At 34.3% G+C, this 22,214-nt stretch overlaps 1 non-coding gene across 1 annotated transcript; it reads left to right on the forward strand.

Moving 5' to 3' along the window:
- Positions 1-7,140: 7,140 nt before the first annotated feature.
- LOC139851031 (small nucleolar RNA R71) lies at positions 7,141-7,247 on the forward strand. Its single transcript, XR_011760395.1, has one exon. It is a non-coding gene; the product is annotated as a small nucleolar RNA R71 (small nucleolar RNA).
- The last annotated feature ends 14,967 nt before the right edge of the window (positions 7,248-22,214 follow it).

Genomic DNA, 22,214 nt, shown 5'->3' on the forward strand with positions numbered 1-22,214 from the left:
TTCATCCACAATTTCTACATCTTCAGGAATAGAAGATACTGCAGATAATTTACTTAGAACGACAAACCCATCATCGTCTGTTTCTTCAAGATAAAAATCACTTAAGTTCAAATCCTCATCTACTGGTCCACTTTCAGCCTCTGAATGAATAATTGGAATTATGACTTGCTCAGGTTCCTTGTCATCAATATTATCATGAGTGGAAACCATTTTTGATTCCGTATGAACCTGTTGAGCTTGAGAAGCTGATGTAGACCTCACACCACCACCCCTAGTAGAAATGTTCACCGTTAGAAATTCTCCATCTACTCCTATCTTCCCCTCATTACTATTCTGAGGATCAAAATCGTCATGTTCATCATCACAGTGAGGACTTAGAGGAGAAGAGCAGGAAGCAAGCGGATAGTGTACTCTAGCGCGAAACATTTCTTGAAGCGAAGTTCGTCGAAGAACATCAAGATTGACTCTGGAAAACATACGACTGAAATATTCTTGCTCCAAAGCATCATAAAAATTTGGTGAACGCGAGGGTGATGGTGGTAAAGTAACAATAGGAACAGCAGCAACTGTTGAAGGCGATGTCAATGGAAGTGTTTGATTTGTCGTCAGGGTAGGAAAGGATAAATGTGCGGTATTATTCTTATATGTAGGGCTGTACATACTACTAGTCAGATTCGTGATATCCCCTTCTGATGGAGGTTGGGCAACAACCGGAGTTGTCGCCGGCGAAGATTCTTTCGAATCACCCGCCTGCATGACTTTAGTCTCATGGGACTCTGATGTTTAAGCGAAGGGGTACAAAATACTATTAATTTTTACTAGGAAATACTATTAAATACGATACAATTTTACACAAGTTATTTATTTATTTATAGAGTGGATATACCTAAACCTTGCTACAACACTTATAGGCAGTGTACCTAATCGTACAGTAGTGTAGTTTTTAGTAAGTCCGGTTCGTTCCACAGGGAGCTAGCCAAGTTTAACGCTATATTTTTAAAACTATATTTGTAAATATATAAATATATATAAGTAGTATTATTATTATAAAAGGGTGTTTTTTACCGTTTAATGACCGGTTTGTAGATTTTAAAACTTAAGTCGCAGTTAAAACCTAATGTAAAATATTAAAAATAAAAATAACTTAATTTAAAGCGTAAAGTAAATGACAATAATTAAAGTGCGATAAATTAAAGTGCGATAAATAAAATGACAATAAATAAAATTGCGATAATTAAAAAGTACGATAATTAAAATGATAATAAATTAAAGTGCGATAATTAAAAGTGTAATTAAATATGAAATAAAGGAAATATGCTTATTTAAACTTCCGTAATCATGATGTTTGACGTGTTGATTTTAGTTTATTACCATGAGTTAATTGTCCTTTGTCCTGGATTATTCGATATGTTCATCTGGTTTTTGTTCATAACAGTCCATCAGTCATAAATATAAAGTGCGAGTGTCCTCGTCAAATTATTCTTATATCCGAAATCAAATATTCCAACTAATTGGGGACTTAAACTATAATTACACCAATTTTCCTTGTATGTAATTCACCCCTGTTTTAATAAGTCCATTAACTATTAATCTATTCCCGTGTCCGGTTAAATGAACGATTATTAGTACTTATAAATATCCCACCCATCGTGTCCGATCGAGTGTATGTGGTTATTTATAGGTACGTCCAATTGTAATTTTTATATTAAATTAACTAACTATCATTCAATTAAACAAATATAAAGATCATTAATAGCCCATAGTCTAATTTCCACAAGTGTCGTTCTTTTATCCAAACCCCAATTATGGTCCAAAGCCCAATTACCCCGTCTTAATATTTTAGCCCAACATCACGATTATTTCGATTTAAATAAGTATAATAATAAATTAGCTACGAGACATTAATTTAAAAAGGTTGAACATAACTTACAATGATTAATAATAGAGTAGCGTTACACGGACAGAATTTCGACTTACACACTTACAACATTCGCTAACATACCCTTATTATTATTAATCTTAAATTAAGATTAAAATTAAAATATAATTATATATATATATACATATATATATATATATATATATATATATATATATATATATATATATATATATATATATATATATATATATATATATATATATATATATATATATATATATATATATATATATCAGAGAGTGAGAGATTGAATTGAAAAAGGTGTACCAAACTCGGCTAAAAACTTTGCAATTTATAGCACTTGGCCTGACTTTTGGCCCCATGCGATCGCATGGAAATTGTGCTTCCAGGCCATGCGATCGCATGGCCCTCTGATCCAGCTCACATAATTTTGTTTTCTTGTTTGCCGACGGTTTTAATATATAATATATATATATATATATATATATATATATATATATATATATATATATATATATATATATATATATATATATATATATATATATATATATTTATATATTATATTATATTCATATGCATAGTTGACTTGTAATTTTTAGTCCGTTGCGTCGAGCGTTGAGAGTTGACTCTGGTCCCGGTTCTGGATTTTCGAACGTCCTTGCGTACAATTTAATATCTTGTACTTTGCGTTTCGCGGTTTGTACTCTTGTAATTTCTAGACGTTTCTCATCAATAATTTGAACCACTTGGATTGTACTTTGTACTTTTGAGCTTTTTGGTCGTTTGCGTCTTCAATTCGTCGAATCTGTCTTTTGTCTTCACCTTTTATTATTTAAACGAATACCACTTGTAAATAGAACAATTGTAACTAAAAGCTTGTATTTCTTGAGGGATAATGCTATGAAATATATGTTCTTTTTTAGCATTATCAAATATTCTCACACTTGAGCGTTGCTTGTCCTCAAGCAATATAGTCTTGAAATAAAAATACTAGAATCACTTCTTTATTCTTCACACTTTGTACATCAGTGATTTCGATTTGGTGGTATGAACAATGATAGTAATGTTGTGGTTTACAGTCCCATATGACTATGAAAATTTAGATCCTTTAGAAAATTGGATCTTTACGAAAACAATTGATCTTTTGAAAATTCAATCTAGCTTTTACCCTAGATAAGTTTTCCGGAATAACCCTTCACCGGTGTTTGCAAAATGTTTTTGTGGGTTTTTGTGGGTTTCAGATTTAAAAATTTTAGCTCAAAACTTGAGGTTTTGTGTCACCCACTTGCTAACCTTGTATTGGGAAAGCAACACGTCCAGTATACTTGCTCCGTATATTACCTTTCGGTAAACTACCGTCCGGTTGTAAAGGAAAGCGTTGAACAAGCAACTGTTAAGGCGATGTCTAATGACATGCAGATGTTCATGGTCTACAACGTGTCGGATGCAATTACCATCCTTTGTTGGAGAAATAGTAAAGATCACCCTATAATTTTTCGGTCTGGCACAAGGTCCTGTCTTCGACCATGCTATGCAACCACCGTTCTTACGGTTGACACCCGATTTGGTTCAGGTGACCTAATGAATTCCAGGTGAATTCCTAGGATTTTACGTTCAATGGTAATGAACGCATTAAAAATGGGTTTTCAGAAAATAAATCGGTTTGTAATTTTTATCAAAATATTTTCTCGTTCAAGCTCGAGTTTAGATATCATCGAATTCCATGAGTTTGTAATTATCAATCTTTAAAAGCCAATCTCAAGGATTGAGTAATATCAGTCTTAAAAGCTGATTTTTTGATCTTTCAAGGAGATTATCCTTTCTGGAGATCTGATTCATTAGTCTTATCAAGCTAATTTGCAAGGTGTCCTCCCCATTTTACGAGACAGATCCTCTCATGGTTAGGATAAGTCTGACCACTTGGCGACCCTGTTTGATGCTGAGGTCCGTGGATTTCCTGCTGATTTTAGAGATGACTTTTCTAGATTTTTCGTCAACCTACAGCTGGTCTGGACGACAACTTCCTGACCTAAATTAAGAACTGCGTGTCTTTTTCCGGAAGACTTTACTTCCTTTTAATGATGGAATTGATTCATCGTGTAGATCCATCTTTCTTTCAAATATATTACAGTAAATCGGGTAAAACTGATTAAAATCGTCCAAAACAAAAGTACCTGTAATAATCTTGTACAAACATATGTGATATGTGTTTTAAATAACTTGGTAAATTCTTCCCACACTTAGCTTTTATTTATTTTTTTTCTTTGCCTTTTTATTCTCCTCTATTCCATTTTAAATGAATTCTAACGTTTTGGGTTGTTTCTCCATTTATGTTCTCTTCGAGGTAACAATAATTTCGGCATTAACACCTAGTTTTATCGTTCATAAATATGTATAAACATGATTTTGAATTCATTTAGTTGAAAAGTTTTCAAATTTTCACAAAATTTGGCAATTAAACTAAGTGTAAACCCGAGAGAATTTATAACCCTTCCCCACACTTGAGATCATGCAATGCCCTCATTTGCATGAAATCAGACTATAATTATAAATTCATGAGGGTGATTAGTGTAGAAAAGTGATTAAAAATACCCAGTTTGTAATTACTAAGGTCGTCGAATGATAGATGGCGCGCCTCATCGTTCATTCCTTTTGTTGTAATTTTACATATGTTTTGCGTCCTATCAAAATTAGTAGCTTTTGCTGAACTTAATGTCAGTCTTTGAAAATGCGCTGTTTTACCCTGTTTTGTACATAAAATAAACTACCAACATATTAAAATAATTTAAATGAATAATTTTTTAAAATTTTGTTTCCTTTTACTTTAGGTAGTTTCGGTATGTTTACCTAGTCCGTCCCTCGACAAAATTTAAAATTTGTCGTTTTTAAAGCGATTGTTTTAAAAGCAAAGATTTTTGAGTTTTTTAATTTTTTTTGTATACTTTAGATCAATAAAATTAAAAATAATGATAACAAAATTTTTCGCCCCGCCCTCGGGTAAAGCAATTTCGGTTCCATGACCTAGTCTTCAACTTACGATGAATTTTAGAAATCATTTTTTAAACTTAATGAAATAAAGTAAATTTTGTTTTTAAATTCACACAAAACTTAAATTGAAAAAGCGTATTAATTTCATACAAAACCAACAAAACAAAAATTCAGAATGAGGGGAGAAAACTAGTTCTTTAGTGTCTGCTAGTGGAAAAGACCAATCGGATTCCATTCTTGGACCTACACGAGAACAGAACAACTAACTCTAGACAGCATTTTCTTTTTAGAACATCTGAATCTCCCCACATTTAGGTAGCTATGGTGTCGAAATTGTGGTTAACTTCATTGTCAATTTTTCTTGGACCATAATCAGCTAGCATATCTGTGACTTTTGCTTTAAGCCATTGGTCGGATTCATGTGTAATATCTACAAATTCAATTAGTTTTGCCTTTTCTTTAGGCGAAAGATTGGATACTAACCGGTTACATAACTTATAGTTCCCCTTGGTTCTAGCATCGCGAATCCATTTAATAAGTTTCTTCATTGAACTGTTCATAACGGGATCATTTAATTTCGTACCAACAAGGGGTTCTTTGTTATCAAGTCATCATTAGGCGTTACTTCATCTTCCCCACACTTAGGCATTTTATTACTGTTAAGCACTACCGTTGGAGTTGGTAAAACAACATGGGTCTTACCAATCATTTTTGTTGGTTCAACGGTTTTGGTTGGTGGAGATTTAGACTTTTGACTTACAAAGGTGATCGATTTTTCATCATTACTAAGTGTAATTCTACCCTCTCGTACATCAAATAAAGCCCTGGTGGATGCTAAGAATGGTCGACCTAAAATTAGAGGAATGTTTGGGTCCTCTTCTATGTCAATGACAATAAATTCGACTAAAAAGGTTAAATTACCTACTTGAACGGGTAGGTTATCAGCAATTCCAACTGGGTGCCTAATGGTTTGATCAAAGAGTCGAACACTCATTTCCGTTGGACTTAACTTACCTACTCCTAATCTCTTATATAATAAAAGAGGCATAACACTCACACTCACACCTAAATCTGCTAGTGCATCATACATGACACAATCACTAAGTAGACAAGGAACAATAAATTCACCCGGATCACCCACCATGGGTGGAGGTTTTGGTGGAACTGTCTTCACCGGGTTTATCTTTACGGTTTTTATTTCTTGTACTTTCGTATTCTTCTTCTTCTTTCCAGAGGTATCACAAATTTTATTACCTATTACTTTCTCATACTCAACTCCTTTTCTTAGAAACAGGATGGGTGGTTTGTATGGTGCCACCACTGGCTTTACATACTCGGGTGGTGGTGGTGTTGTAACTTCTTCATTGTTACTCACGTCTAAAACCTTCCCATCTTCTGATGCTGGTTTTTCAGAATTTGTTGAGACCATATTAACATTCTCATTCCGAGGATTTACTTCAGTATTACTCGGTAGCTTTCCTTGTTCCCTCTCACTCATCATGCTAGCAAGAGTACCTATGTGTTTTTCTAGATTCAAAATGGAAGCTTGTTGAGTTCTTAATGACTGATCAAACCTCTCATTGGTTTGGGTTTGAGATGTAATAAATTGTGTTTGAGATTCCATTAGCTTTGCCATCATTTCGTCTAGATTTGACTTTTTCTCTTCGGTTTGTTGTGGTGGTTTATACAAACCAGGTCTTTGTTGATTGAAAGTGTTGTTTTGAGTTGGTTGGCTATTCGGACCTTGTTGGTTATACGAGTTATTGTTTGGTCCATTTGGATTGTAAAGAATGTTTTGATTTCGATTAAAGTTCGGCCTTGGCGGTTGATAATTATTTTGATAATTATTTCCCGGCCTTTGGTTCATGTAGGAAACATTCTCTCGTTGTTCCATCGTTTGCTCGATGTGACAATCTTTCGTTAAATGTGGTCCACCGTATTGCTCACAACTGATTCATATTGCGTGAATATCTTTATTCATCTTTTCCATTCGTCTCTCGAAAGCATCTATTTTTGCGGAAACAGAATCAAAGTCATGGCTAGAATCGGCTCTAGCCACTTTAGATGAATGAAAAATATCTTTTTCCTGATGCCACTCATGTGAGTGGGAGGCTGTGTTATCAATAATTTTGTGAGCTTCAGTTGCGGTTTTCTTCATAATGGAACCACCAGCTGCTATGTCGATGTCTTTTCGTGTAGCAACGTCGATACCTTGGTAGAATATTTGTACTATTTGATAAGTGTCTAAACCGTGTTGAGGACATCCTCTCAACAACTTTCTGAATCTTGTCCATGCCTCATATAATGTTTCATTTGGCTTTTGCGTGAATTTAACAATTTCTCCTTGAAGTCTTACGGCTTTAGATGCCAGAAAGAATTGTTTAAGAAATTTTTCAACTAAAACATCCCATGTATCAATCGCCCCTTCAGGTAACGATTCTAACCAATCTTTGGCTTCTCCCTTTAAAGTCCAGGGAAATAACATGAGATAGATCTGTTCATCCTCCACTTCTCGGATTTTAAATAGAGTACAGATCCTATTAAAGGTACGAAGATGTTCGTTTAGATCTTCCTTCGGCGCACCACTAAATTGGCATTGATTAGTTACCATGTGTAGAATTTGTCCTTTGATTTCATAATCTGGCACATTAATGTCTGGCTTAATAATGGCATGACCTTGGCCCGTACGTGTGGCTCTCATTCGGTCTTCCATACTTAGAGGTTCCGTTACTTCCATAATTGAAATTGTTGAATACGAATCACTAGAGGATTCTGATTTAACGGTTTGTAGTTCAGGAGGAATGATTAGTGGTTCAGGATCTCTGAATTATCCTTGAATATCCTCCGGATTCTCAATTGTGAGGTCGGGTTCAAAAAATGGATTATCGGAAATTTGAATTGGAGTACTTGGTCGACTAGATGACGATTCTAAAGAAAAATCAACGACAATGTTGGCTAGATGTCTTGATCGAGTTACAGGTGGTGAACGTATGAAAGGTGGTGAACGTTTTGCTCGGTGCATTCACTGAATATCCTATTAGTTATAAAGATAAAAATTATATAAGTTATCAAATTAATAGACTTTTCTGATTTTTCCCACGTTTCGAATAGCCAATAGATGCAGCAGGTAGCCAGGACCCTTTAAATCGGAAGCCCACAACTCGCCACTAACAAATCCAACTATTACTACGAACCAGAAAATTTTGGATGTCTATCAATTTAACCGCTTAAAATAATTTTTCGTTTTGAAATTTTAGAGAAGAAATAGAAAATTCTATGTCCTAAAAACTAGAGCGTCGAGAAATAAGAAAGAAAAAGAGCGCGTCGAAAAACGTCGAAAAATAAAAGGTCGAAAAATAAAAATAAGAAAGAAAAACGTCGAAACTTAACAGTTTAAAAACTAAATCTAAAAAGTTGAGCCAAAAGGTATTAAAGCTTAAAAGGAAATCTATATCCAAAACGGCAATAACTTAAAAAGTACTAAAATTCTATTAAATATTAAAGCGATGAGTAACTTCGTAAAATTCTAAAGCGCCTAAATCTTAATCTAAAGAAAAAGCACTTAAGGGATTTTACGGCAAAGCCTAAAAATCTAGAAATATAAAATAACTATGGCAAAAACTAAGTTTAAAACTAATTACGAACAATAAAAATACAAATTACGAATTAAACGCTAAAAATATACAATTTATAAAAAGAGAAAAAAAATGATAAAATTACTTATTTTTATAAAAATATAATTTTTTATATTATTATTTTATAAAAGTATTAATTTATAAATTAATAAAACTAATTAGAACTTAAAAATACAATTTAATTAAAAAATTAAAACTAATTATTATTAAATTAAACCCTAATTTTAATTAATTAATAATAATAATTATTAAACTGAACCCTAGTTCTGTCGGCTCAGACCTGTCACTTCAACTCATGGATCGCATGAGTTTGAAGTTATAATACCATGCGGTCGCATGGAGCAGAATTTCGGATCTGAATGTTGGGCTGCTACAGTACCGGGCTCGAATTCTTTTACTTATTATTTTTTTTTCTGTTTTTAATTTATATAAAATATTTATATAAAAACTTATATTTTAAAAACTACCTATTATTTTTTGTAACTAAAAAAAATACAAACTTTTTAATTTTAAAAATGTAAAAATATATAGTAATATATATATATATATATATATATATATATATATATATATATATATATATATATATATATATATATATATATATATATATATATATATATATATAAAACTTATTGTTACAAAAGTAAATTAAGACTTAATAAAAAAAAAATTTATAGCATTTCGCTTCGGCGTCCCCGGCAGCGGCGCCAAAAATACTTGATGTTTAAGCGAAGGGGTACAAAATACTATTAATTTTTACTAGGAAATACTATTAAATACGATACAATTTTACACAAGTTATTTATTTATTTATAGAGTGGATATACCTAAACCTTGCTACAATACTTATAGGCAGTGTACCTAATCGTACAGTAGTGTAGTTTTTAGTAAGACCGGTTCGTTCCACAGGGAGCTAGCCAAGTTTAACGCTATATTTTTAAAACTATATTTGTAAATATATAAATATATATAAGTAGTATTATTATTATTATAAAAGGGGGTTTTTTACCGTTTAATGACCGGTTTGTCGATTTTAAAACTTAAGTCGCAGTTAAAACCTAATGTAAAATATTAAAAATAAAAATAACTTAATTTAAAGCGTAAAGTAAATGACAATAATTAAAGTGCGATAAATTAAAGTGCGATAAATAAAATGACAATAAATAAAATTGCGATAATTAAAAAGTACGATAATTAAAATGACAATAAATTAAAGTGCGATAATTAAAAGTGCAATTAAATATGAAATAAAGGAATTATGCTTATTTAAACTTCCGTAATCATGATGTTTGACGTGTTGATTTTAGTTTATTACCATGGGTTAATTGTCCTTTGTCCTGGATTATTCGATATGTCCATCTGGTTTTTGTCCATAACAGTCCATCAGTCATAAATATAAAGTGCGAGTGTCCTCGTCAAATTATTCTTATATCCGAAGTCAAATATTCCAACTAATTGGGGACTTAAACTATAATTACACCAATTTTCCATGTATGTAATTCACCCCTGTTTTAATAAGTCCATTAACTATTAATCCATTCCCGTGTCAGGTTAAATGAATGATTATTAGTACTTATAAATATCTCGCCCATCGTGTCCGATCGAGTGTATGTGGTTATTTATAGGTACGTCCAATTGTAATTTTTATATTAAATTAACGAACTATCATTCAATTAAACAAATATAAAGATCATTAATAGCCCATAGTCTAATTTCCACAAGTGTAGTTCTTGTGTCCAAACCCCAATTATGGTCCAAAGCCCAATTACCCCGTCTTAATATTTTAGCCCAACATCACGATTACTTCGATTTAAATAAGCATAATAATAACTTAGCTACGAGACATTAATTTAAAAAGATTGAACATAACTTACAATGATTAATAATAGCGTAGCGTTACACGGACAGAATTTAGACTTACACACTTACAACATTCGCTAACATACCCTTATTATTATTAATCTTAAATTAAGATTAAAATTAAAATTAAAATATAATTATATATATATATATATATATATATATATATATATATATATATATATATATATATATATATATATATATATATATATATATATATATATATATATATATATATATATCAGAGAGTGAGAGATTGAATTGAAAAAGGTGTACCAAACTCGACTGAAAACTTTGCAATTTATAGCACTTGGCCTGACTTTTGGCCCCATGCGATCGCATGGAAATTGTGCTTCCAGGCCATGCGATCACATGGCCCTCTGATCCAGCTCACATAATTTTGTTTTCTTGTTTGCCGATGGTTTTAATATATATATATATATATATATATATATATATATATATATATATATATATATATATATATATATATATATATATATGATAATGCTAAAAACGAACATATATTTTATAGCATTATTCCTCAAGAAAGACAAGCTTTTAGTTGCAATTGTTCTATTTAAAAGTGATATTCGTTTAAATAATAAAAGGTGAAGACAAAAGACAGATTCGACGAATTGAAGACGCAAACGACCAAAAAGCTCAAAAGTACAAAATACAATCAAAGAGGTTCCAATTATTGATAAGAAACGTCTCGAAATTACAAGAGTACAAGATTCAAAACACAAAGTACAAGATATTAAATTATTCGCAAGGACGTTCGAAAATCCGGAACCGGGACCAGAGTCAACTCTCAATACTCGACGCAACGGACTAAAAATTACAAGTTAACTATGTATATAAATATAATATAATATATAATTAATTCTTAAAATTAATATATATATTATAATATATTTATAATTCGTCAGCAAACAAAGAGCCAAAGCTGGGTGAGCTGTAATTTCAAACTCCGCGACTCGCGGAGTTTGAAGAACAAAAAGGGCGCGAGTCGCGGAAATTACCTGGACTCAAATCCCTATAAAAGGCAACGCAGTTTGATCATTTTTCATCATCTTTTTCTATCTCTCAATATATCTATACGTAATATTTATTTATATTTTAATTTATATTTTAATTTTAATTTTAATCCTAATAATAAGGGTATGTTAGCGAATGTTGTAAGGGTGTAAGTCGAAATTCTTTCCGTGTAACGCTACGCTATTTTAAATCATTGTAAGTTATGTTCAACCTTTTTAATTTAATGTCTCGTAGCTAAGTTATTATTATGCTTATTTAAAACGAAGTAATCATGATGTTGGGCTAATTACTAAAATTGGATAATTGGGCTTTGTACCATAATTGGGGTTTGGACAAAAGAACGACACTTGTGGAAATTAGACTATGGGCTATTAATGGGCTTTATATTTGTTTAACTAAATGATAGTTTGTTGATTTTAATATAAAGATTTACAATTGGACGTCCCTATAAATAACCATATACACTCAATCGGACACGATGGGCGGGATATTTATATGTACGAATAATCGTTCATTTAACCAGACACGGGAATGGATTAATAGCCACTAGAATTATTAAAACAGGGGTGAAATTATGTACAAGGACACTTGGCATAATTGATAACAAAGTATTAAAACCTTGGGTTACACTCAGTCGACATCCTGGTGTAATTATTAAACAAAGTATTAAAATCTTGTTACAGTTTAAGTCCCCAATTAGTTGGAATATTTGACTTCGGGTATAAGGATAATTTGACGAGGACACTCGCACTTTATATTTATGACTGATGGACTGTTATGGACAAAAACCAGACGGACATATTAAATAATCCAGGACAAAGGACAATTAACCCATGGGCATATAACTAAAATCAACACGTCAAACATCATGATTACGGAAGTTTAAATAAGCATAATTCTTTTATTTCATATTTAATTTCCTTTATTTTATATTTAATTGCACTTCTAATTATCGCACTTTTATTGTTATTGTATTTAATTGCACTTTTAATTATCGTACTTTTTAATTATCGCAAGTTTATTTTATCGCACTTTTATTTATCGCAATTTCATTATCGTTATTTACTTTACGCTTTAAATTAAGTCTTTTATTTATTTAATATTTTACATTTTGTTTTAACTGCAACTAAAGTTTTAAAAATCGACAAACCGGTCATTAAACGGTAAAAACCCCCCTTTATAATAATAATATTACTTATATATATATTTGTATTTTTATAAAATAAAACTAATATAGCGTTAAGCTTTGTTTAAAAGATTTTCCCTGTGGACCGAACCGGACTTACTAAAAACTACACTACTGTACGATTAGGTACACTGCCTATAAGTGTTGTAGCAAGGTTTAAGTATATCCATTCTATAAATAAATAAATATCTTGTGTAAAATTGTATCGTATTTAATAGTATTTCCTAGTAAAATTTAATAGTATTTTATACCCCTTAGCTTTAACTATCAAGTATTTTTGGCGCCGCTGCCGGGGACAATCTAGCTTAAAAGCCGGAAGTGCAACGCTAATAAATATATAAAAAAATTATTTTTAGTTTACTTTTATAAAAAGACGCTTTTGTAAAAATAAGTTTTAAATATTCGAAAACATAAAAAGAAAAACAAAAATATAATATTTTTAAGAGTTTGTTAAATATTTAAGTTTTATAAAGTTTCTTTATTTTTATTTTATAAAAATATAAGTTTTATTTAAATATTTTGTTTTTATTTAAAACATAAAATCAAAAACCGAAAAAAAATTTATATATAAATCTAGTTTTAAGATTTTTATTTATAAAATTGTAACATATTTTTATTTCTATTCTAGTTTTTAAAATATAGGTTTTATTTAAATTATATAAATATTTTAATTAAATTAAAAACAGAAAAAAAAATATATAAATAAAATTACGTTGAACCTGTCAAACGAAGCAACCTGATCTGAAATTTGAAACCCCGCGACTCGCGGAGTTTTCCAGCCTCGGGCACCGCAAGTCGCGGAGCAGCCCTGACACGGGTACACAGGAACCCTAACAGCATTAATTACGGGATAATTATTATTATTATTAATTCTAAACCCTAATTAGGGTATTTTTATTATAATATTTAGTTTTAATTAGTTTATTTTGTTTTATTTAATTTTATTTAGTTTAATTAAATTATAAAATTAATAATTTTATAAAATAAATAATATAAAAATAATATTTTTATAAAAAATTGTACTTTTTACAACTTTTAGTATATTTTTATATTTTGTCCCTTTTTAATTGTTTTAGCGTAATATTTGTGTTTTTCGCTAGTTTTTAGTTTTAAAACTTAGTTTTTGCCATAGTTATTTTTATTTCTAGATTTTTAGGCTTTGTCGTAAAATCCCTTAAGTGTTTTTTCTTTAGACTAAGATTTAGGTGCTTTAGAATTTTGCGACGCCTTTTTAAGTTTTAGTACCTTTTTAAGATATTGCCATTTGGAATATAGTTTTACTTGTAAGCTTTAATATTTTTAGACACCTTTTACCTATGTATCAATTATCATTCCAATTAGTAATCTCAATTTGCGATTATAATTTTAAGTTAGTGATAGTAATAAGGTTGGGTTAGTCGAGTGTTTTTAAGTTTTATAGTCATTCTCTGTTTCTTTCATTTTTCGACGCCTTTTTCAATTTTTTTTTCTTTTTCGACCTTTTTCGACGCGCTCTTTTTCTTTCTTATTTCTCGCTATTCTAGTTTTTAGGACATAGATTTTTATTCTACTTCTTATCTAAATTTCTTAAAATTACGAAAATTTATTTTAAGTGGTTAAATTGATAGACATCAAAATTTTCTGGTTCGTAGTAATAGTTGGATTTGTACGTGGACCGGGTTATTGGAGCCAAACAGTCCTCAATTATATTGAGACCAAACGAATCCTGCCCCTCTGCTGCATCTTTTGGCTATTCGAAACGTTGGCAAAATCAGAAAAGTCTATTAATTGGATAACTTATATAATTTTTCTTTCCTTTTAAAAACTAATAGGATATTCAGTTAATGCACCGAGCAAGACGTTCACCACCTTTTGTACGTTCACCACCTGTAACTAGATCAAGACATCTAGCAAATATTACCGCCGTTGATTTTCCTTTAGAATCGTCATCCAGTCGACCAAGTACTCCAATTCAAATTTCCGATAATCCATTTTTTGAACCCGAGCTCACAATTGAGAATCCGGAGAATATTCAGGGACAATTCATAGATCCTGAACCACTAAACTTTCCTCCGGAACCACCAATCATTCAAACAGAGATTGTTGAGGAACGAACCATTAAATCAGAATCCTCTAGTGATTCCGATTCAACAAATTCAATTATGGAGAATCTGGAACCTTTAAGTATGGAAGACCGAATGAGAGCTAAACGCACTGGCCAAGGTCACGCAATTACTCATCCAGACATTAATGCGCCAGATTATGAAATCAAAGGACAAATTCTACACATGGTGACTAATCAATGCCAATTTAGTGGTGCGCCGAAGGAAGATCCAAATGAACATCTTCATACCTTTAATAGGATCTGCACTCTATTTAAAATCCGAGAAGTTGAGGATGAACAGATATATCTCATGTTATTTCCCTGGACTTTAAAGGGAGAAGCCAAAGATTGGTTGGAATCATTACCTGAAGGGGCGAATGATACATGGGACGTTTTAGTTGAAAAATTTCTTAAACAATTCTTTACGGCATCTAAAGCCGTAAGACTTCAAGGAGAAATTGTTACGTTCACACAGAAACCGAATGAAACTCTATATGAGGCGTGGACTAGATTTGGAAAGTTATTAAGAGGATGTCCGCAACATGGTTTAGACACCTGTCAAATAGTACAAATATTCTACCAAGGATGCGACATCACTACAAGGAAAGACATAGATATTGCAGCTGGTGTGTGACGCCCCGTACTAAATCATCATGTACGGACCATCATCAACAGGATCATTACAAGGTTAAGTACTATATGCGTTTTCAAAACAGAGTTTGCATTCATTAATAAAAGTGACGTCATAACATACGTCAATTGTTTTACAAATCAAAAGTATGCTTCACTAAGTAGAAGCATTAAATAAGTGTACGTGACCATAATGGTCGTTACATAACATAAGTTCATAAGTAAAAAGTTTGAATGCAAGATAAGTAGTCATGCGATAACAACTCTAGGCAGCGGGTTCTACAGCACGACTAGTAAGATAGCGGAAGCGACTTCAAGCACCTGAGAAAATACATGCTTAAAAAGGTCAACACAAAGGTTGGTGAGCTATAGTTTAAGTATAACAGTAATGTAAGTAGGCCACGAGATTTCAGTGCTACAACGAGCGTTTCAAAAGTATGTAAAAGTATATGCTTAACCGTGGGCACCCGGTAACTAACTTAACGTTTAATGTACCCCCTTAAAGTGCACTTGGCAAGTGCGTATAACCTCGAAGTATTAAACACTCGTTAAATGCTAGCGCTACTAGCCCGAGTGGGGATGTCAAACCCTATGGATCCATATCTAAGATTCGCGTTCACGGTTCAAAAACCAATGATTAAACGTTACCGAGCTAAAGGGAATGTTTCTGCCGTTATATAACCCACACATATATAAAGTTTAAGTACTCGTGCCTAGTATGTAAAACATAAAATCCGCATGTATTCTCAGTTCCCAAAATAAGTTAAAGTAAAAAGGGAATGCTATAACTCACAATGATTAGTAGTAATGGTAAGGTAGTAGTCGGAAAGTGGTGTGCAAGTAACGGTCCAAACGTCCTCAACCTAAGTCAAATAGCACTAAGTCAATAAGTCGTCTCAAAAGGTTTACAAGTACGTAATTAAGGTCATAAGGGTCATCATCAATCATCATTAAACAAAAGGTAACAAGTAAGACTCGTTTATGAAAGTTGTTTAAAACAAAGGCTGACTTCGGTCAGTCACCACGGCCTCTACCCTTACTGAATTAAGGTGAGACCAGTGGTCATGGCTCCGTCTATGAGTCCCTTAAGTGTGGTAAAATTTACAGAAGCAAACTCGTCTTGGTTTGACCGTGGCGACGGTCTAAGTGCGAGTAGGTCAGAAATTTCTGCACAACGTTAAAGGACATGGTAACGATCGGAGGGCCATAAATCCTAAACCGTAACTCGGATTAAGTCCTATATGAAAAGTTATCTACTCGAAAAGTTCTATCTAAAAATCAAGGTTAGAACAGTCCAGGTCTACTGGTCTGTTCCAGAAGCAGTAGGTCAGAAACTTTTGGACAGAATGCAGTGGGTTTTCAAGGGTTCCGGTGATCTTGGTGTTGGATGCTCATCATGGTTCTCATCCTTGATGCGTCTAGCTTCAAGTGCACCACTCATGGATGTGTATACATCATCTTAACCAAGATTTGTCCATCATAACCTTAGTGCAAGTCTAAGACATGAATTTGATGAACCAAAGTTACATCAAGTCCTAGATCTACACACACATGAACTTTTAAAACAATAATAAGTTACAAACTTGAATTGAACTTAAGTAAGCAAGATCTTAGCTTGTAGAACATAGTTCTTAGTTAGGTCTTGAAGATTCAAGACTCAAAGACTAGATCTATAGTTCTTAAGTCAAATCAACACAAGTTAGAGAGTTTAAAGTGTTGTTCTTGAACTAACAAGTTAGATCCAAGAAATATAAGATCAAGATTAACTAGTAATCATGACCAAGGTTACATGTAAGTTTAGGAACAAGTTCATGAACACTAAGAAAGATCACAACCAAGTGTTGGATCCATGATACTTGCACCAAAGTGTAAGCTCTTGTTGGTTTCATGTCCTTGTTCAAATGTGTAGTAAGCAACTAACAATAAGAAATAAAGAAAATGAATGATAAGCCTAAACCAACCATGAAGGTGGTATTCTAGTAACATACAACAAACAAGAACACAAGTAACAATTATAAAGATTATAAACTTTAAATCTTTTGAAACAAAATATGTAGAACATAACTAGATAGATTATGTTCTTGGATGTTCTTGATAAATACAAGATATAAGTGAAGAATCAAACTAAAGAGTTGATTCTTGAAACATGTAAAGAAAGACAAGTAAGTAAGTAAGTAATAACATGTAAATAACTAAACAACAACAAGACAAGTAATCAAAGACAAGTAGCAAGTAACAAAAGAATGATGATGATGGATATAGAATTCGGTTTTACAAGGAAGAAAGGAAGAGCAAAATAAGTCCAAGTTACTTACAAAAGCTAGAGAGAAAAGAGAGAAAATGGAAGTAAGTTTGTGTGTGTGTTTTGAGAGAGTAATCTAGAGAATGAAGTAATGAAATTTGAAAAACAAAACACCCTTATGGGGCATCCAAAACCGACGGCTAGTGCAAGGGGGGGGGAGGAGGAGAAAGTTTAATGGTCACTAGCTTGCAAAGTCTTACAAAAGTTGGGTAAAAGAGGTGTTTACATGGGGATCAAGTGTTAACAAGATTCTAAATGGATGTAACTAACTAGTTACACTTAAGTTTGATACTTGCAAGTCTTAATGGGCTAATTAAGTCCAACTAATAAGTAGGGTGGGCTCTCATAAGTCCATGTACATGTATAAAGCCCAAGTTGTATGCAAGTAACAAGTAAGTCCACTAAATGCCCAAGTAATTAACTAATAGTCTTAGTTAATTAAAATGATTAATAAAATTAATCATGAATATAAATAATATCTTAAAATATTATTCGTGCAAGTTCCGGGTGTCACAAAGACGTTTCGGGCATTTAAAGTTCAAGTACGGGCAATTAAAGCAACATGTAAATGTAATAACATACATTCGATTAATCACACGTATTAATAATAATAATTATTAATAAATAACGTTGGAAAAACCAGGGTCGTTACATTACCCACCTGTTAAAGAAAATTTCGTCCCGAAATTTAAGCTGAAGTGGATGGAGGAGTCGGGAAAAGATGAGGATATTTCCGCATCATTTGATCCTCTCGTTCCCAAGTAAACTCAGGTCCTCGTTTGGCATTCCATCGTACTCATACAATCGGAATCTTGTTGCGTTTCAAAGTTTTGATCTCACGATCCATAATCTCAACAGGTTCCTCCACAAAGTGGAGTTTGTCATCAATAGTAAGTTCTTCCAATGGTATGATGAGTTCGGGTGCAGCAAGACACTTCTTCAAGTTTGACACATGGAAGGTAGGATGAACTGAGCTCAATTGTGCTGGTAGATCCAAACGGTATGCAACTGGTCCAACACGTTCCAAGATCTCGAATGGACCAATGTATCGTGGGTTCAACTTTCCACGTTTTCCAAAACGGATCACACCTTTCCAAGGTGCAACCTTCAACATTACACGATCACCAACATTAAATTCAAAGTCTTTCCGTTTAAGATCGGCATAGCTCTTTTGGCGATCACGGGCAGTCTTAAGTCTAGCTTGGATCTGAGCAATCTTCTCCGTGGTTTCGTGAACTACCTCGGGTCCGGTGATTTGCTTTTCGCCTACTTCGGCCCAACAAATAGGAGATCGGCACTTACGACCATACAATGCTTCAAAAGGTGCAGCATTAATGCTTGAGTGATAACTGTTGTTGTACGAGAATTCGGCGAGTGGCAAATGCCTTTCCCAGGCCTTTCCAAAATCAATGACACATGCACGCAGCATGTCCTCCAAGGTCTGAATCATTCGTTCACTTTGCCCATCAGTCTGAGGATGATAAGCAGTACTCATGTCAAGACGAGTTCCCATGGCTTCTTGCAAAGAACGCCAAAATCTGGAAGCAAAACGGGGATCGCGATCGGAGATGATTGATAAAGGTACACCATGACGAGATACAACCTCTTTGATGTACAGCTGAGCAAGTCTTTCCATTGTATCAGTTTCCTTCATCGCTAGGAAGTGTGCAGATTTGGTGAGGCGGTCAACAATAACCCAAATAGTATCGCATCCGCCCACCGTCTTCGGCAGCTTAGTAATGAAATCCATTGTGATCCTTTCCCACTTCCATTGTGGGATTTCCGGCTGTTGAAGTAACCCAGAAGGTCTCTGATGCTCGGCTTTAACCTTCGAGCAAGTCAAACACTTACCAACATAAGTCGCAACGTCCTTCTTAAGATTCGGCCACCAATACTGTTCTTTAAGGTCGTGGTACATCTTACCTGCACCGGGGTGAATCGAATATCTCGATTTGTGTGCTTCATCAAGTATCAGGCTTCGTAGATCTCCATAGTAAGGTACCCAAATTCTTCCGGCATAACATCGGAGTCCAGACTCTCTAACCTCGAATCGAGAGACAAGTATGTTCAAATGCTCGTGAGATATGTTCTCCTCCTTGAGAGCCTCAACTTGGGCTACTCTGATCTGGTTGTTGAGGTTCGAATGGATGGTGATGTTCAGAGCCCTAACACGGAGAGGTGCCGTCCTCTCCTTTCGGCTTAAAGCGTCAGCTACAACATTGGCCTTGCCAGGGTGATAACGGAGTTCACAATCGTAGTCGTTGAGCGTCTCGATCCATCGACGCTGTCTCATATTCAATTGCTTCTTATCGAAGATGTGCTGGAGACTCTTGTGATCTGTGAAGATAGTGATCTTAGTTCCATACAAATAATGTCTCCACAATTTGAGTGCAAAGACAACGGCTCCAAGTTCAAGATCATGTGTAGTGTAGTTCCGTTCGTGAATCTTCAATTGGCGGGAGGCATAGGCAATAACCTTTGATCGTTGCATCAGTACACAACCAAAACCACTCTTCGATGCATCGCAATAAACAACAAAGTCGTCACTGCCTTCAGGAAGTGATAGGATAGGTGCGGAGGTTAACTTCTTCTTCAAAGTTTGGAATGCTGATTCGTGTGTGGTTTCCCAAATGAACTTCTTGCCCTTGTGAGTCAGTGCGGTCAAAGGACGCGCAATCAGAGAAAATCCTTCGATAAACCTTCGATAATAACCGGCGAGACCTAGAAATTGGCGAATATGCGTTGGAGTAGTGGGGGTCTCCCACTTGCTGATGGCTTCAATCTTGGCGGGATCAACTTTGATACCCTGGTCGCTCACAACATGACCCAAAAACTGTACTTCCTTCAACCAAAATTCGCACTTGGAGAATTTGGCGTAAAGTTGCTCTTGTCTTAAGAGTTCAAGCACTAGCCGAAGGTGTTGCTCATGTTCTTCTTCGCTCTTAGAGTAGATGAGGATATCATCTATGAAGACGATAACAAACTTATCCAAGTAAGGCTTGCAGACACGATTCATGAGATCCATGAACACGGCAGGTGCATTTGTCAAACCGAATGGCATCACGAGGAACTCATAATGACCATAACGGGTCCTGAATGCAGTTTTCATCACGTCACTTTCCTTCACCCTCAGCTGGTGATATCCGGATCGCAAATCGATCTTTGAATAAACGCTCGATCCTTGTAGTTGATCAAAAAGATCATCAATTCGTGGAAGAGGATATCGATTCTTGATAGTCAATTTGTTGAGTTCACGGTAGTCGATACACATACGGAAGGATCCATCCTTCTTCTTTACAAACAACACAGGTGCGCCCCAAGGCGAGAAGCTTGGTTGGATAAACCCTCGATCTAATAGCTCTTGTAGTTGACTCTGTAATTCTTGCATCTCGGAAGGTGCGAGTCTATAAGGTGCGCGAGCTACAGGTGCAGCTCCTGGCACTAAGTCAATCTGAAACTCTACTGCTCTCTGCGGCGGTAATCCAGGCAATCCCTCTGGGAAGACATCAGAAAATTCGTTCACAATTCGAACGTCGTTCACGTTCTTCATCTCAGTTTCTACCGCTTTCACATGTGCTAGGACAGCAAAGCGTCCCTTCTTCATAATCTTTTGCGCTTTCACGCAACTAATGAGGTTCAACTTCGAGGTACATCTCTCTCCATAGATAACCAGTGGTTCGCCATCTCCTTGTGGTATGCGAAGTGCTTTATCTCCACAGATAACATCGGCCTTTATCTTGCTCAACCAATCCATACCGACGATCACGTCAAAACTTCCCAGTTTGATAGGTATCAAATCAATTTCGAAATCTGCACCAGCTATGTTGATAATAGCTCCACGACTAATATGGTCAACCTTTTCAAGTTTTCCATTGGCGACCTCGACAAGCATACTTTCCTTCAAAGGAACTAACGACCAATCTAACTTATCACAAAAATGTCTACACACATAGCTCCTATCGGCACCAGTATCAAATAGGACAGAAGCTAAAAGATTGTTGATCTTGAATATACCTGTCACCAAGTCGGGGTTGTCGCGAGCGTCCCTTGCATTAACATTGAAGGCTCTAGCACGTGGTGGTCCGCCATCCTTACGCTTGTTAGGACACTCGTTTCTGAAATGGCCCGTCTTTCCACATTCATAACACTTCTTAGGCCCATTGTTGTTGTGGTTTGGCTTCACATTCAAAGTGGTAACCTTGCAATCCTTGCCAACATGTCCAGATCGTTGGCACTTCTCACAGATAACATTGCAATACCCAGTGTGGTGCTTGTAGCACCTATTGCATTGTGGTAAGGTTCCTTTGTAGTTCGGATTGGTGCGGTTGTTGTTGTTGGGGTTGGTGTTGTTGTTGTGCATGTTGTTGTTTTGCCTAAACCCTTCATGTCGCTTTGCCGGGTTTTGATCATAGTTCCTACCCCTGTTGTTGTTGTGGTTGTTGTCCCATTTCCTCTTTTCACCACTAACAGTTTCGAACTTAGCCTTCTCCGGCTCGTCAAGGATGATTTGATTCAAGAGAGTATGCGCCATGCGCATTGCTTCGGGAACACTTGGTGGTTTGGATGAGGTAACATTA

This window comes from Rutidosis leptorrhynchoides, chromosome 5 (assembly GCF_046630445.1).
Source record: "Rutidosis leptorrhynchoides isolate AG116_Rl617_1_P2 chromosome 5, CSIRO_AGI_Rlap_v1, whole genome shotgun sequence".
Lineage (NCBI taxonomy): Eukaryota > Viridiplantae > Streptophyta > Magnoliopsida > Asterales > Asteraceae > Rutidosis > Rutidosis leptorrhynchoides.